General features: G+C 48.5%; 1 long non-coding RNA gene across 1 annotated transcript; it reads left to right on the top strand.

Moving 5' to 3' along the window:
• The first annotated feature begins 1,483 nt into the window (after positions 1-1,483).
• LOC149915372 (uncharacterized) lies at positions 1,484-18,045 on the top strand. Its single transcript, XR_016459047.1, has 3 exons — positions 1,484-1,841; positions 9,288-13,746; positions 14,648-18,045. It is a non-coding gene; the product is annotated as an uncharacterized LOC149915372 (long non-coding RNA).
• The last annotated feature ends 228 nt before the right edge of the window (positions 18,046-18,273 follow it).

Raw genomic sequence — 18,273 nt, 5'->3', positions numbered from 1 at the left:
CTTCTCTGCTTGAAATGCTCCAGGAACCACCCAGCCCAGCCCCTCTGGTTGTGTTTGTATAGGGGAAAAAGAGGTGGATCTGCTCTTTTCTCACTGTCCCATTAATTACTAGGATTAAACACCAAGGCAGCCACATAGCACTTGAAGGGAAATAGAAATACAAAATAGAGGAGCCAAGTATTTGGCTTTTCTCTATGGAAATGTGTCTGGGCACATCGGAATGCAGCAATGCCAGCAGTGTGACAGAGCTCCATTCTGCCCCCAGCCCTGGTGGGACGCTGGGGGTAAAGTCCCCAAATTGTGTCCATAAGGCTGATGAGGATCACTGGGAAAGGCCCTGTGTTGGTTGGGGGGCTCCTGTGTGACAAGAGGACCCCAGGGCCAGGTGGTGGGGGAGCATTGCCTCATGCTCTGCCTGGGCTTGTAATGAGCAGCATAACGCTGGGGCAAAGTGTTTAAATGAAGAACACGTTTTTGTTAGCTAACAATGCAGAGAAAAGCCCTGGAGGCCCCACTTGGACAATTAATGCCTCTTCACTTGCATCTTTGGAGGGAAGATGGCTCTTCACTCCAGGGATTTTGCTACAAAAACGTAAATTATACCATATCAAAGGAGGTGTTCAGAGATGTGCAAAGTGGAAACGAAGCCTGAAGTCTCCTTTGCTCTGTCCCTGCAGGGGGGACCACGCAGGGCTGTTTCTCTTGGCTGTGCCGACGCAGGCTGGAGAGCAGTGCTGACCTCTGAAGCAATTCTGGGCTTTTGGCCGCCTGGACGCTGGCTCAGCTTGCACTGAACTGACGAGATCTGGCTTCCCAGATAGGAAAAACAAAACAGTCTCTGCTGGGCTGAGCTCGCTGGCCGATGTCACCCTTGCCGAGGAGGAAGGGAAGAGTGAGTCTGTGCTGTAAAGGTTAAATCACACGGAGCCAATCGCATTCCTGCTCTGCAAACAGAGCTGGGCTGGACGTGCGCATTCTTTAATCAGTATTTGGTTTCTTGAATTACTTTTATTGGTAGTTAACTGTGTAATGGTCTCAGTGGAACATCTGGTCCATGATTTCAGAGGAATATTCTTCAACCCTTGCTGAAAGCAATTATTTTTGGATACAAGTGGAGGCTTTGGAGCCATTAAGAAGATAAAATGCAGATTGTTTGCAGAGGATTTTTTAAAACTGTAATGGCTCTCAAAAGAGAGGAACTCTGATTACTTTTTCCCCTATGCTATCAAGCAGACAGCAGGGGCTGAGCAAAGTAGTAAGGGACTGAACCTAGGGCAGTGGGCTCTGACCCAAGCAATAACTCCTCTACCCATCTTCATAAACCACCGAGGTCTGGGACTTCTTACAGCAGGATTTAAAAGCACATCAGCAGATGGGACAACTGTTGTTTTCAAAGCAGAAAATGAAGGGCTTTGCTTTTTCCCCCACTGATGGGTGGATCACAAACTTCCCAACTCCCAGCCTCGTCCCGGTTCATACAGAGCACAGAATAAAGCTTTCAGCCTCTGCTCTTTGGACATGGCAGGCTGTGGTGGCAGCTGGGAAACCTTCATTCCAAAGCAAATGTGTTTTCCAAGGAAAAGCAGTAATTTATCAGGAGGAAATCAGTTGTCTTGTGAGTTAGGTGTGGTTTTTGCACAGTGTCCTCCATGGAGGTTGCTGGCTGATGTCCTCTTTGTCTGCAAAAACAGCGCTTTAAATTATTTAGAGGAAACTATACAATCTTGGCTGCTGTGCACTATTATGATTGCACATCTTGTCCCAGTGAAAACCACGTGCAGACAGGCTGTAAAGTCACGGCTGTTTTGTAGTAGGAAGACAAAGTGAAGCTGTTAAACCAGGTAAGAATGGTTCCTCTTGGCTCGTGCTGGAGAGGTCGGGGGGTTGGGAAGGACTCTGTGCCCTTTGCTTGGGATGGGCTTGGAAGTGCCAAAGGATTGGTGGAGGGATGAAGGAGAGAGTCCAGGTCTGTGTGTCCTGGGCAGGCTTTGCTGCACTGCAGCTGTGCTCAGCTTTGTTTTCGTTTGTTTGTGTTTGTTTTTTCCCCACTCCTGACCTGACTGTGGTCACTCTGACCTTGGCTCAGGGGCTGGCATTGGGTGGCTGAGGGCAGTGGGCTTTGCACTGTGTGAGCGTGGCATGCTGCACTAAAAGTAACAATGCAGGGCTCACAGTGCAGGGCACTGCACCACAAGGATCTGTTCAATAGCTTGTTTTGTGAGAAATGCAGCATGCATCGTAAATCAAATGCAAAACAGAACAAGTGGAGGAGCTGGGGGGTACCACAAGAGGACAGCTGCTCCATTCGTACAATGACATAGAAGACACAGAATCATGGAATGGCTTGGGTTGGAAGGGACCTCAGAGATCAACCTCCTGCCATGGGCAGGGTACCAGCCACCAAAGCAGGCACCAGATGTGCCTCCTGGATCCATGCAATGCACTCCCATCCATCGCTGTGGGCTCCTCTGGCATCAAGACTGCATCAGCTATTTGGGCCTGAGCTGCACATCGGTTTGCTTCCTGTTTTCTCACGTTGCTGGAAGTCAACAATCACATTGGGATGTTTTGGTGCTTTTTTTTTTTTTTTTTTCCCCACCAGGATGTAAAATAAGGAGAAAAAGAAACACACATCCTGCCGAAGAGCCTCTGAGCTGCGTTTTTGCTTGGGAACTTCTGTCTGACCGCTGTACAATCAGGGGTTCAGGTCAAATTAAGATGCAATTATGGCGCTGGGATTTCTCATAGGTTAAAATGTCTCTCTATAAAATTCCTCCAGACTTTTAGGCGTGTACACTCGTGTCTAAATAATGTCTTGCACTTGCCCTGCCTGCTAGCACTGCCCCAGAGGTCCATCACCGCAGGGACTGTTTGCCAGAGAGCCAGCAAGGAGATATTTATTGAAACAGGAAAATAACCAGGATGGCTTTAACAAGGCTCAGAAGAAGAGGTCTCTTATCAGCAGTAAATTCAGCTGTTACTCAGCTCAGCCCTTGAATTCCTTATTAACCCTTAGTGAGTACCAAGGGGTGTTGTGCAGAGCAGAAAGTGTGTTCCTATTGAAAGGAGAAAGGTTGCCCTGGGGGAACAGGGTGATACCAGTGATGGAGGGAGGTGATGCTGCTTTTAGTACAAGTTCCTGCAACAGAAATAGATCTTCCTGAGCACGCACTTATATCTTTGTAAATTATATCTCAGGTTAAACTACTCATTAGAGTGCCACAGGGGAATTTCAGGCTGGCTAGGTACATCATCACAGGAGATAGACTAAAAATTACAGTCATTTGAAAAGAACGTGGATTCGAGCCTTAAGGCCTGTGGTGAAAGTCAATGCATACATTGGGTTCAGCCTAAGTGTATCTATAGCACAACATTTTTCCAAGGAGCTACCACAGAGCTCTTGCAGGGGGTTTGTGCTGGCTCTGGGGTTCACATTTTTTTGCTTTGGTATTCATCTGGAGGTAAACACTTGTGAAATGGCTGTAACCACAGCACAGGGAATATTTCTTCCTGCATGTGGTAGTTAGTCTTGTGGGGCAGAGGGGAGCAGAAGGCATTGGGTCTTTGTCATCTGTCGTGCTGCTCCCATCATAGAGTCACAGCATGGTGACCTCAATGATCATCCAGTTCCAAGCCCAAACCTTCAGACAGGGTTGCCACCCACCAAATCAAGCTGCCCAGGGCCCCATCCAACCTGGCTTTGAGTACCTCCAGGGGTGGGGGTACCCACATTTCCTCCCCATGCTCTCTCCTTTGGCTCCTCTTAGGCCACCTCTTCCCTCTCATGGGAACAGAGTGTTTTAAAACACACACTAAAATTGCTCCCTAGTGGTGATACTCACCAACCACAAAAGAATTTAGACAACCATAAAAGAATTTGTCGCACTTGGGAAGATTTTTCTCCCTCTCCCTAGACTTGCATGTAACTTAAAATAGCTAATTATTAATGCCAATGCCTCTTCATTCTATGAATAAATGAGATACTGGCGCAGGGAAAGAAGGAGCTATGAGATCACCAGATCTCCCATTTGCCCATCTCTGCTGCTCATAAGCACGGGGGGGCATGTGCAAGCGTTCACCATTGAAAGGGAAGATTTAAACCGTAATTTAATAAGCATCCATTATCACCAACAGAATCATGTGAGCGTAGCAGTGGAAAAATTCAAACGTTGGTCCCATCCTTTCTGTTTTGCAGTCGTTGCACTGAAGCCGCGTGCTGAGGACGCCCGCCCACAGCAGCCACGTTAGCAGCAGTGAGGAGGTTTCTGCAGATGGGATCTTTTGGTGGGAATTGCAGCCGTAGGAGGCCTGCGGTGTCTGGGCAGCAGCTTTGAGCTTTGCTGAAGGGCAGTGGAATTGGTTTACTTGTGGGGAGGTTCAGAGTTAGTCTATCTAGCATGTGGGGATTGCAGCTCCTGCTTGCGTAGAAGTCGAATCTTTGTTGTGCTGTTCCTCCATAAGAAAACGTTAAGGGTCTGTTGAGAGAAAAAGGTTGAAAATTATGAGTGTCTGTCCATCTTCCCCACCATTTTATTTCAGCATAAGGAGTAAATAACTACGCTGTGATTGCAGCTATTGCCGAATTACGTGGTGATTCACGATGTGCAGATTACAGGGCAAGGGTTATAGCTGGGATTGCTGTGGTTTCTCCAGATCCCTGAGTATCATGGACTCATAAGCACTGGGTTTTTCTGCTTGTGTGACCACGTTTAGCTTTAACTGCAGACACAATTAAGTGGGAAGATGGCGAAATGCATCTTAACTACTGTGGCACTGCAAGTGTGAAATCTCCTTGAAAATGAAGTGACAGCTGAATGAGCTTCTCCCGTTGTCTTCTGGATGTTCTGAGAGCTGGCACCAGCCACAGGGGCCTATGGCAGTGCAGAGAGCCACATCCAGCTGCTGGTGAGGAGCCTGCTGGTACTTAGGTGGTGGTGGAAAGGAAGGGCTGACACTGGTGGGAGTGGGAGGAAGAGAAAGTGGTTCGCTTTGGCTCACCGTGGGGTCTCAAATCAGTGAGCCAGAAAAGCTACAGTTCTTCAAACCCTGTTCTTGCTCATGGTGAAATCTCCCCCCCTTGCAGACACTGTCGCTGTGTGCGCCTCTAACAGCATCGTTTTAGCATGCAGGATCATGTGGGTGTGCACGGATCCTGCCTGGGGGTGCACTGCCGGAGTGGATTTCTAATTATAGCTAATTGCAGGGTTGATGCTCCCTGGATTTGGCCTGATAGAAGTCAAACGATTTCCTGTTGCTCAGCACTTTGCAGACGTGCACTCAGAGGCGCTGTGATGGATATGCTTTCTATCCAGCTTGGTGCCTGCATACTCTTCACTCTCCTTCTTATGCACGGGACTTGGGGGAGCAAAGCATCACTGTGGGGTCATTCTGTGGTAAAAGTAAAAATCATTCTTTGAAGCCAAATGGGGACATGAAAATTGCTTTTTATACAGTTAGTGCAGTCATAACATTGTGTTGTCAAAGACCCCAAGGAACTGAAACAGCTGTTAGCCCAGGAGGGGTCGTGGCCAGAAGGCATGGAGGGGATGGGTTGGGGTTCTACTTGGGAATCCTAGAGGTCTTTTCCAGCCCTAATGATTGTATGATTTTTTGGTTTGTTTATATATGAAGCAGCCTTCATTGCTTTGTCACCTTGTAGGTTTCTTAACAAACCTCAAAACAAGCTGGGTTCTGTCATCTCGAGCTTCCAGCACTTGGCTGGAAGCATGGTGAGGACAAGGGACTGCTTTGCCCTGCTCCTCCCAGGGAGAATTCCCCAAAGGAGGAGGAATTGCATGAACCCGGAGCTAAATACCATATGGCTGAAGCAAAAAATAAATGAAATCACACCTCTTCATTACAGAGATTTATCTCGCTGGGCAGCAGCCTGACAGCCATCACCAGATGCTCATCTTCTCAGTTGCTTTATTGGCTTCTGGGATATCCTCATAATTGCCATAAGTGGGAGATGATTCCCCAGCATCTGGCGTGTGTTAATACCAATTCAAAGTGCTTATCAATCCACTTAAGGAAAGCATGTACGTGCTCGATGAGCAGAGCTGCTCTGAAGGGTCCTCTTTGGGTCCCATTTTCCCTTTGAATTGCTGCTGAACGGCTCTCAGTGGCCCCTGGTGCCATCAGAACTGCTGGGAGGCATTGCCCAGATGCTGCGTCCCAATTGTGCCCATGGGTTGGGAAGTGCTGCTCAGTTCCCCGGCCCCATTCAAGGGTTGTATTTGTTTCAGAGCTGCTGAAATACTGTCTCAGTACAAATTACCCCTCAGCTGGTGAAAAACGCATGCAACAGCTGAGCCTCAGTAGAAATATTCCAATAAATTACAACTGCTGCTGTTTGGTTTTTTTGCTTTGTGTTCAAACCACCTCTTGGGAAGCTGCCTGCAGCCGGTTGTGGTGCAGGATGCTGCTCCAAAGGTGCTATTTTCATTCCAGATAGGAATACAACAAAGCTCTGTTTTTAAAATATTTTCTCCCCACATCCTTCCTCAGTGTAGCTCTTGGCCAGGTGAAGCTCTGTGCAAGCTACAGCAACAGCAAGCTCCGGGCTTCCAGGCAGAGCTTTGGGGCGGAGGTGCTTGCAGGAGGACCCGGTTAAACAAGGGGATGAAAGACTTCCCCACGCAGTTCCTGGCTGAGGAATGCTGCTCGGTATGAGGCAGTGTGTGAGGGCAGGGACAGGCATTCCTCAGGCTTGCTGGGATCCAGCTCTGTCTAGACTTCATAATGCAGTGGTACGCACCGCCCGGCCTTGAACTGCTGCCATGGCATCTCTCAGCTCTTCCTATTAATGGAACCCAGGAGCCTGTGCTCTGCCAGAGCCTCAGCCACGCCAGTGAGACCCCGTTCCTGCCAAGATTGGCAACTGGTTCCACTACAGCAGTGAACGTGCAGCAGGTGGGAGCAGAGCTCGTCTCCTGACCCACATCCTGCTGATGGTGAGAAGCCTCCCCTGATGTCCGGGTACTTCTGGGCTGAGGGAGATGCTGGAGGGATGCTCCTGCAAAGGGAACCTGCAGAGCTGAGCTCCCAGCAGGTGTCGTTTTGCTCTCACTCAAATATAACTGTGACTGGTGGCTTTGGGTACCTGGGAGGACGTGCAGTGCTGAGTGGATCCCAGAAGTGTGGTCAGCCTGAGGTGAATTCCAACTTTGGGTTAACCAGCTTTTCAGACCTGCTGAAGTTTTTGGTATTTTTGCCTCTCAGGCTGACACGTCATAAATGTGTTAAGCACCAGGAACGATGTGTTGGGACCCGTGCAGAATTCTTGTTGCCCATAGGAATGGACTATTCCTGCTTGCTACAGGTTCTGCTCTGCTTGCCTCAAGGAGGCTGGAGGACGTGCACAGGCAGGCTGTTAGGGCTCTGCACCCAGGGTGAGCGCTCACTGCCTGCACACCTCTTAATTTACATGCAGGGGAATGGGCACAGAGAGCTTCTGTGCTGAAGTCTGTAACAAATGCTGAGAAAACCTGCAAAGTCCACTCCTGCTTCCTGCTCTAAATCCCCCACAGCAGCCACTGACATTCAGAGCCAAACACTTTCCAGCCAATGGAAAGATTCCCTTTGACTTTAATGGTCTTTGCATAAGTGCCTAATTCCTTCCTGTTCACAGACTGTCTTGGAGCTGATTATGGAAACAACTGCATATATGAAGTGCTGCAGTGAGCTGTAAACCCATCAAAGCAGTGCAATGGCAGTGTGCTGTCCTCCCAGACAGCTGGAATGGGCTTTGTTTGACCAAGAACCTGCTGTGTGTCCTTACATCCAACCCTGTGGCTGCAGGGTGAACAAATGTGTTTGTGTGGGCACTGCTGCTGTGAGTCCCAGGCTGAGCAGAGGGGAGGCAGATGATGCTGCTCTTCCTCTATACCCTACAAACGTTCCAGACTTGGTTTCTTTTTCACTTTGCTTCTCAAACTCAGGAGGCTGAGGCATGGATGAAGTGATGAGTTCATCTCTTTGCAGTTTTGCCAGCTCTGCATGCTTTTCCCCCTCTCCTTACACTGGAACCCAGAGCTTAACCAGCCCCAGTCCCATTGGCAGCCAGTGAACCTTGAGGAGAGCTGCCTTGCTCTCTTTGGTGACATTCTTCCTGCTTGGTTGCACCCTGCAGGGTTATTGGTCATGAAATGGCTGGTTTTATGGGAACATTCTTAAAATTCAGCTTTTCTTAATATAGAATGGTTTTTGCTGCTATAAATTTTGCAGTGGTGTGTTCGACATGAATTTACTGCTGCTCTCATGTGTCAAAGCCCAGGACAGCTTGTTCCATTTTCTCCTCTGGATATGACCAATTCCATGAAATCAAAATCTAACTTGGAACGCTCAGATTGCACTGCACGTATGGGAAATGGCCGTGTCTCAATGTGTTGCCAGAACAGTTGCATTATGAAAGAGGTGCTGGCTGTGTAATAAATGGGGCATCTCTAGGGCTTCCCTTTGCAGACCCATCAAGCTGCAGCTGAGTGATGGGAACAACAGAGGAGGCTGCAGGAGCAGTGAGTCTGAAGGGTTCAGCCTGGCTGCCTATTCTGGGATGTCTTAATCAGCTGTGATACATGAGGTACAGTGATGAGCAGCAGCATGCAGAGGGGGAATGTGGCTTAGCTGGAAAAGCATTGGTGATAGCATGCAAACCCTTCTGGCAATGTGATTTATTGGACTATGATGGTGTCTTTCACATCGAGTGGCAGATGCCTCATCACGTGCAATATGTAATGCAGGGTGGAATCATTCCCTGCCTGCAGGGAACTTAGCAGGTTTGCACTCAGCTCCTCATGCTTGCAGATGGAAGGGGAATTTTGGAAATCAGGTTTGTATTGGGTGCCTCATTGTCTCCTAATCCCTGCCCTATGCATGCATGCACATTTGCTCTGCCCTGAAACGTGAGCTGCATGAGGCTGGTGAGAGATACAGGCTGAATATAGCTGGGGAGGGTGGGAAGGAAGAAAACTCCCAGCAGTTGTTTAAAATGGATTGTAAAAGACTGAAAAAAAAAAACCAACACCCATGCATAAAAAAAAAACAAAACACCAAACACATTACAAAAAAGTTGTGGTTTCTTAAGCTGGTTTGAATTCCTGGAAGCTGATGGAGCCCTGGGTTGTTGTTGGGTTTTAGACATCTTTCGGCTTTTTGGATAGTTTGGAGTGTGAGTGTGTGTGGGGAAAGAGTCGGGGATAAACCAAAGCTAAAAATGGTCAGGGAGCACAGGAACAGGATGAGTGCACACGTAATCTTCTTGTTTCATTTATTTATTTATTTCCTAGGCTTGTTGGAGCTGATGGATGGAGCCCAGGCGTGGCAGTGGAGGTGGATCCCAAAGGCCAGGTTGGATCCGTCGTGCTTCACCACATCTCACCTCCTCAGCTATGGGAGACCCTCTCCTTTTGCCAAATAACCAACGCCAGCTTCTCTCACTGATGTCCTTCCTCGGAGATGGGGACGTGGAGAGCCATCCCTGCCAGCCCTGCTCTTGTGGTCTTATCTCAGCATTTCAGATGACGTCAATCAGATTAACTCCCTTCCTTTCTTTCCCAACTGGAAAGCTTTCCTTTGAAAATATGAATATCTGCATTATGATTATTTTTTTTTTTCCCAGTAGGTTAATTAATAGATGATTCATCACCTTGAAAGCTAATGGGTATTTATCCCCATCACAGAGGAAATGAATGCCTTCTATAAATAAACGACACCCGCTCACAGCCCGTCCTTATTTATGCAGCTTCTCCTTCAGGAAACCAACTCAGCTGGAGGAGCTGATGCTGTTCCTGGGCTGCTTTGCACTGTCCTGCTTTGGTGTTCCACACAGTGAATACAGTGCCCTTCTGATGGCACAGCATGATCTTCCCACTCTGGGCCAGTGAAGGTGATGCTCGGTTGGTTTCTCCCATGGGCTGGAGGTCCCCAATGTACAGTTGAAAAAAAATCCCAGTTTTTTCACCAAATATTGGGAAACCCTTTCCGAGTTCCCATCTGCTTCACATCAGTGGTGTTTATTGTCTTTGTTTCCAGCTCTCCAGCTATTGTCAGCGGTGACCTTAATTAAGAGCACATTAACAACTACATCTAGCTTGTTGCTCACGCGTGTGGAATTAAGAAGCAATTATTTACTTTTACTGCTTGCTTGCACAGAGCTGCTGTGCCCCTTGGGGGCAGGAAGGTCCATCTTCTCAAGGACTTTGTGGTGGGATGAGGGGATCTGAGTGCTCCTCCTGCACTGCTTGCTCTCTCTGTTTTCATCGTAAGCGATGGAATTTGTGTGGCTGCCTTCAAGGATGGAATCTGTGGGGCTGCCTCCAGGCTCCAGAGTAACACCAGTGTGTGAGAATCCGGGTTGGTTCGTGTCCCCATCCCTCATGGAAGCGTGAGCTGAAAGCTCTGAGCACAAAGGAGCACCGGGACGGTTTTTTTAGGAGACTTTTGAAAATCTGTGCTACTTCGGATAATTTATTATTTTTTAATTCATCTTTAGGGACGTGGGTTCATGAATTTTTAATTCTTAAGCTCGGCAGCCCTGGCTGAATTAAGAAGGGAACAACTGGTTTTAATGAGTGCAAGATTAATGCAGATGAACTTGGCTCCCAGCCCTCTCCTCAGCGCCCACTGCATTCCCACTCTCTTTGCTCATCACCTGGGGAGATGCTTAGATGCTTTCCCCCTGTTAGCATTCAGGCTCATGCTTTTCCCTCATCGTGGCACATCCCTGGATGGACTTCTACTTTTTTTTTTTTATTGTTTTATTTGTTTGGAGAAGTGCTTGGTGCTCTGGTTTGTATAAATAGTGGTTATGGACAGGAGGGCCCAGCACTGGGCAGAGCTCTCTCTACACCCATCAGCTCAATGGCTTGTGCCTCCCTATGCACCCCCCAATTAGATATTTGCATAGTGAATGATTTCATTACCCGAGCAGTAAGAGAGGGGAGGCTGAGCTCAACTGATTTGATTCCATTCTGTGGGCAACACTGAACTTTCTATCCCTGTGTTTCAACGTGTGCTTTAAGCACTGCCTTCCTGGGCTGTCGGGTAGCAGAAACATTGGTGAGCAGTGTGTGGCAAACAGCACCAGATACCACATTCTTTCTGTGCTTTTTTTTTTCCCCCAGTTGCCCCAAAATACAGCCCCCAAACTGCTGATTCCTCCTCATGTCAGCCAAGGGCAGCCATTCCCACCCACAGACCCGGTGCCCTTCTGTTGTTTGTGCTGAAGTTACCACCAAGTGCACATTTTTTTCCCCTTTCAGCACAGCAATTTCCTTTATTTTTTTCCTGGGCTCAACTTAAAGTTTGTGCTTTGGTTTTTAAAAAAAGGTTTTGTAGGGCTTTGATTGCCCTGACGAGGACACCAAAGTGGAACATCTGAACACTGGGAGGAACATGTCCCACGAGCAAGGGTTTGCACATCCTGTTTTCAAAGCTGCTCTTGTAAAATGTTCAGAAGCTTTTCAGTGTCTGTGAATGGCTGTTTTAGTGGCTATGTTAGTGACTTACACGTGGCTGCTGTTAGTGGCAGTATCTGTAACTGTGATATTGCACGCTCAAGAGGAGAAAGAGTAAAGGCATTGAAGGTTCAGGTTGGATCTCAGGAACAAGTTTTTCTCTGAATTCAGTGCTGATGCAGTGGCACAGCTGCCCTGTGAGCAGGGGGATCACCATCCCTGGAGGTGTCCCAGAAAGTGGGGATGTGGCACTGAGGGATGTGGGCAGTGGGGTGAGCTGGAGTTGGACTTGGGGATCTTGGAAGTCTTTTCCCACTGAAGCCCCCATTACATGAACATGAACAATAATGCAGAAGACAAACAGAAACACTGACGTGCAGCTGAGATGCTGATGTATTCAGCACTGAGGGTCTAACAAAGATGAGTGTGTTATACGAGAAAAAAACTTGGAACCTGGAGCATGGGTTGCTCTGCAGTGCACAAAACAAGCCTGCTAACTCCATGGCCTGTGATTGAATAAGTGCCATCCTAATGGAACAATGCCCTTTCTGCTGCACCTCTCGGAGGCAGAAATGGAGACTGCAATCCTGTATTCCAGACTGCCCTGTCCCCACCCTTGTTGGATGAGCAGCCAAACGTCTGCAGGGAGGTCCTGGGGCATTGAGAGCAGAGCAGAGCTGGGCTCTTCTGGATGCTCCACACCCTGTGCAGGGCTGTGCTGGGTTGCATTGGTTTTACTGGCTGAATTTTCCAGGTGTTTCCAAGTACAACCAAGCAGCAGGTGGCATTCTGCCAGCCCCTGGGAGATGTTTTTCCATCCCTGACCCTGAGCTATGACAACAACCACTGTGTTGGGGCCAAGCGAGAGGAGTCAAGCCGCAAACCCTGGAACCTGCAAAGGTGGAAAGTTTAAAGGCAGTAAGGACTCATTTCCCAGGCAGAAAACCCTGCTGCAGCCTCACCCTCCCTGTTTACTGCAAGATGAGCCCTCAAAATTGGGCCATTCTCTCCCTGTGGCTCCCAGCACTGGGTTGGCAGCAGAGGCCATGGCATCATACCCAGAGCTGTGTTTTTTCCAATGGTTTGGGCAGCAAGCAGCTGATGTCACAACAAGTGGCTGCCACAGGTCCCAGTGCCCAGAGGGTGCTGCAAACCCCACTGTAAGAAATTCTTCCTTACAGGGCATTAAGATGTCTTCTGAAGGAGGAAGACAGGGTTTGGCTTTGGTCTGAGTGCACAGAGATCCCTTGCTAGCTCAGTTCTTGCAAATGGTGTTAGCAAATGGCTCCTCTTGTGGGGTTGTGAAAGAGAGATTTCAGCATAATTACTATCAGTTTCCTTTTAAACCCATCTTCCAGCAGAATTAGGGGCAGGGATGGAAAGAGCACAACATTTTCCATTTTCCAGCACTGCAGAAAAAGTGACCCTTAGCGATGCTGGCTCTGGAGAGAAAATAGGCATGTGGGTGAGTTGCATTTATCCATTTTTGTTGTGGTGAGCTCTGCAAGGGGCATTCATCCTTATTTTGACACTCCTGTGATTTAGAGTAATTGCTGAGAACTCCCTCCTCATTGCCTGCAGAAGGACTGGTTGCAAAGTACGACTGTTGCAGCCACTGTTGGAGAAAGCAGTGGATAAAAGCCCTCCTGGTACCTCTGAGCAGCCCCATGTGTGTTCCTTGTCCATAGCAACAGACATTGTAGTGGAATAATGCACCAACAATGTGTTTCATCTTTCACCCAGGGATTAAAATGGCTTCTGAATGAGGCAGCAGCTGGGGGATCTCCTAACAGCACAAGGCAGCATGGGGCACCTCCTGCCCCAAAGGGACCAGCTGTGGGACTCAGCACCAAGAGCTGCTCTGTGGGGTATGGCTTTCAGCCATTGTTCCCTTTGCAGGTGAACAGGGGCTCACTGAGTTTGTTCTGTGTCACCAAGGAGAGCTTAAATACCATGAGTGAAACGTGGTTTGCTTGGACCACAGGAGGAACCCTCTGCTCTCAGACTCCCCGTGCACAAATGGGGTGCACAGGACCCAAATGGAAGTTCTTTATTTTTAATTTTTCTTTCTCCATCTTGTAGAAGAAACATTAGGTCAGGGCCTGAAGCACTGATGGAGCACCTGGTGGGAAGGAAGGGCCAACCCAGGGGAACTCAGGTGCATGCAATGAATCTGAGTGATCAGAAGGGCAGCAGCCAAGATCCACCTTCCCAGCCCTCATTTAAGTGCTGGCAGTGGAAGTGAGGGCATCTCATCTGGAGGTCCTTGAGTACCTGAGGCCTTTTAAAGGTAAGCAGATCATTTCCTTTATTTTTGTGCTCACAGCTGTTGTATTTGAGCAAGTCTTGCTGCAGCCTAGGACCTTGCTACTCTGCTGTCATTGCTGTGCTTTCCATTGTGTTACACATCTCTATGCTCTCCTGTGACTGCAGAGCAGCAGGGGAACAAAGCTATTGGATGACCCTCACTCTGCTCCTATCCAAGATATCTCTAGGATAGAGATATTTGCCTTCAGGCTTTATTTTTCCTGATCCTCACAGAGCTTGCAGATCTTACCTAAGTTTTTCTTGGAGAGCAGGGTGGCATTGCTCTCTATTACTAACTTTTATTTTTAATTGGAATTAAAACAAGATAGGGTTTGAAAACGAAGCATGAGGCACCTATTCTCAAACACGTGGGTCCGGCTGTGTTTTGCTCCTCGTTTCTCGGCTAACAAAGTGCTTTCAATCTGCGTTACTGTTCGGTTCTGGCGGTGCGGGGGGGTTGGATGCGGGGCTGTCCGTGCAGCTCTCGGTGCCGCCGGGAGGTGGCACAGCGCACCCGGAGATGCTGCGGGGTACGGGGCGATGCCGCATCCCGAAATGGGAGCGGTGTGAGTCATTGGGGTAGTTCCAGGAAGGAGAAAAAAGGGCTAGCGTCTTTTTTCTCGGAAGCTTATTGTGCGAAATCTTTGTAGACGGGGGTGGAGGGGGGGGGGGGGGGGGAAGCAACAAAACCCACATTTAATATCGAGAGAAGGGGGGAAAATATGAGTGTTTCCAAATGCTTTGAAGGCATGCAGCTGTTGGGACAGTCTGTGCTATGGGTTGCTGTGGCCTTTTCCAGCTGAGCACAGTCCCAAATGACCCCTGATTTCCTTTTTTTTTTTTTTTCCCTCCCCCCTATCTGCTGCCCATCATCCTGGTTACAGCTTCTACCAACCCATCCCATCACCACACACTGCAGGGGTTTTCCCCTAGGAGCAGGCTGGTGGCTGAGCACATGGCCTCTGAGCCTCCCACCTGTGGGTCTGGTGCTGCTGGTTCCCAGAGCAGCCCATGTTTCCCTGTGTTTGGCCCAATTTCACCTCTTGGAGCACTTCTCAAGCACCTGCATCTGAGGTGATACAGCTGGAAATGACAAGGCAGTGTTCTTTTCTAACTGCTGGCAGTGTTCCCTTTCTAGGAAAGGCAGAACAGAAAGGGTAGAGTCAGGAGATCAGGCATCTGGAGACCAGAACAAAGAGTTGTTTTCTACAAAACATTGGCTACAGGGCCCCTGCTGCAAATGTTGTATTTTGAGTAAATTATCATCTATATTTCACTTGAATGGATGATTTAGAAAGGCACTGATATTGTTGGCAACCAACATGCTACACCACTTAGCCCGTGCCCAGTTTGTAACCAGAATAAAAGGTGATTTCTCAGAAACAGAGTTCTTTCTCTCCCAATTTTTTCCCCTTTTGATGTTTTCATAACCAAAACGCTCGCTCAGCAGCAGCTTCATAGGTCCCAAGAGACTGACATCCAACCTCTGTCCCTTCAATAGGGCCCTTTGAGGGCAGGATCCCAAGGACAGTGCAGGGTGCTGTGTCCTAGCAATGGTGGCTCAGGATCCCTCCAGCTTTTGCAGCTCCCATGGGTGTCTTCTCATTGACCAGTTTTTCCCCTAGACACTCTTTAAAGCTAGCTATGCTTGTAGCTTTCTCAGCATCCCTGTGGCCTCAGGTTGTGATGAAGAAGATGGTGTGTGAGCTCATGGGAGCCCATTCTTTCCTTTTCAGTCTCTTGTGACTGGCAGTGACAGACCCTGATGTGAGATATGGAGGGGCTGCAGGTGGTAGAGCAGCCCTTCAAAGTGCTGGTGAGAGATTTCTCTCCTGCCCTCAGGGGAAAGTGCAGTGGCAAAAACAAAGATCTATTCTTCATTCTTTTTGTTGTGCCTTCTGAATTCCTACTTAGCATCCTGACAGCCCTTCAGAGACTTGCATTTAGAACATGCAATGAATTTCTCACAGTGTGGGGCTGGAGGAATCGTGCTGGTGCAGCAGCAGTACAGTGGGGCATGGCCTGGGCTGGGCCAGGTGAATCTGTACAACAGAGTCTGCCTTGGGTCCTTCTTGTGCCATACAGCCCTTTCTTTTAGTTTTAAAAACCATTTTTTAATAAATACAAAGGGAGCACAAGGGGTTGTTTCCAGAACCCATTGCAGACCTCACCTCTCAGCCCATCTGTGGATGAGAGGCTTAACTAGCTGAAGAAAGATGAAAAAAGGGTCATTTATGACTCAATCCTGACCACCCTGATGGTGATCTGGTTGCTGTTATTGAGTATTTCCATATGTCCAGGCTGATGGGTGGCAGCTGGGATCTCAGGGCAGGTGGCAGCAGGCAGTTATCCCCCTGATCACAGCTGGATGTGACATGACCTCAGGTTCTCCTGGTGGGTTTGGAGACTCTGGCTTGTTGTTTATGGGCATACACAGTGTTACAGCTGGATCCAGTTTCCTGGGAAGGATGAGGTGGTGGGTGGTGGTAATGATTCTTTGGACAAACCCAAGGATTTCATGGCCAGGAGTTCATAGAATGACTAAGGTAGGAAAAGACCTAAGATTGTCTAGTCCAACTGTTCCCCTATCACCAATATTGCAAGCTAAACCATGTCCTTTAGTACCACATCTACGTGTTCCTAGAGCACCTCCAGGGATGGTGAACACAATCAAGTGAAAGGGCTGCTCCAGCTTGTCCCAAACCCAAGGATGGATGAGCCTTCCCACTGAAATCCATCAGCTGCCCTCACCTGACTGCAGCCTTGTCCAGGGACACACTGTATGCTGGTGGATGACTGCTGATATTTCCAAATAGCCAGACTTCACTCAGAATAGTGCAGGGTCAGCAGGACTCAGCCCTATACCTGCCACATGTGTGCCCAACAGCCCATCTCCTACTTTGCCCATCTATTCCTGGTGTCTGCGCCAGAGCAAAGATGCACAGTGACAAACGGCTGCTTCCATTTTGCCTAGAACATAAGTTCATGAACTTCTGCTATCATTCAAGTATGATTTAATTAAAACATCATGCCTTACACAACCATCTCCCTCTCTCCTCTCTATTTAAAAAGCACTTCCTGCTTTTTCCAGCTGGACAAGCGAGCCTTCTGTCTTCTTTGAAGTAAATATTTTGTTGGGTTTGGCTGCTGTCACAGCCACACATAGTCCTCTGTCTGATATTTTATCCATCTGCTGCTGAAGGACTTCGGAGTATTTTCAGCCTAGAGTCTCCAAAGGGGTTGAGATGCGAAGGAACACCAGTGCAAGAGAAAAATGTTCTGTTTGGCTTCCACCTGTGCACTAAGTCAAGCTCAACTGCCTTAAAAATGAAATATTTGCAGAGATGCTTGTGAGGATGTCCTGGTACTCACATGAGCTGTGATCATCAATGGTCCTGGTGAAGCCAGTTCCCCACACTGTGCTCACGTGTAGGGCTGCAAGCCAGCCCCGGTTTCCTCTTTTTTCTACAGGGAATGGAAAAAGAGAACTGGACTCCCACGCCAGTGAGGTTGCCAACATCTGCATTGCCTTGCTTGTTGTGCCTGAAGTACATCTGGCCTGGGCAGTGCTGTGTGGGAAGGAGCTGTGACAAAGCCCTGCATGGGCTGCAGGGCTGGTGGGGGACCGCACTGCCCTCACCATGATGCACAGATGGGGGCATGTGAGGATGGGAGCTGTGGTGCCTTTCTGGTGCAGCCACACACAGCCCTGTGTTTATGGCTGGACCTATTTCCCATGGTTTTATTTCATTATCTACCCTGCCTTACCCGTCCTATCCTATCTTTAGTTTTCATCCTTCTAAAGATGCTCTGGAGGTTACTTGGTGGTCAGTTGAGCCATGAGCTCTGCCCAGCATAAAGCACTGATGGCAGCCCGGCCTCCAGCTGCCTGCAGGACACCAGCTCCTTGTTCAGCATCACTCTGCTTTATCCTCCTCCTCCAAAGTTTGTCCTGTAGATATTTTGGAGCTTGCATCAGTTCTTTCCTTGAAGTTCCTTGAAATTCTCAGAAATACCAGTTTTTGTTGTTGCTTGCTTGTATTTAAGCAGAGTTACTTCATTTACATCTGACCCCAGCAGAATTCTGTTTCTGCCTGTGCTGCAGCTGTGAGGACACCTGGAAGCCCTGCAGTTCCCACCCAGACATTCTCAATCCTCCTAGACCTTCCATGGCAAAACACCATCCCTGAGCTCCCAGATTTTGAGCCTGCGTGCACCTCAGTCCCCAACACTGGGAAACCATCAACTAGTACTGTTTTTTTTATTATTATTATTATTTTTCCTAGGATGAGAGGTAATGGCCTTAAGTAGTGCCAGGGGAGGTTCAGGTTGAATACTAGGAACTATTTCTTCTCTGAAAGAGTGGTGTTTTGTTAGCACAGCTGCCCAGGAGGTGGGGGAGTCATCACTGCTGGAGGTGCTCCAGAGCTGTGGAGATGGTGGGCATGATGGGGTGGGTTGGGCTTGAGTTTGGGGACTTTTTACAACCTCAGAGATTGTATGGTTCTCC

The sequence above is a fragment of the Phasianus colchicus genome, chromosome 20, assembly GCF_987193195.1.
Source record: "Phasianus colchicus chromosome 20, bPhaCol1.hap1.1, whole genome shotgun sequence".
In the NCBI taxonomy this organism is placed as follows: domain Eukaryota; kingdom Metazoa; phylum Chordata; class Aves; order Galliformes; family Phasianidae; genus Phasianus; species Phasianus colchicus.
This window is presented reverse-complemented; position numbering and strand designations above follow the sequence as displayed.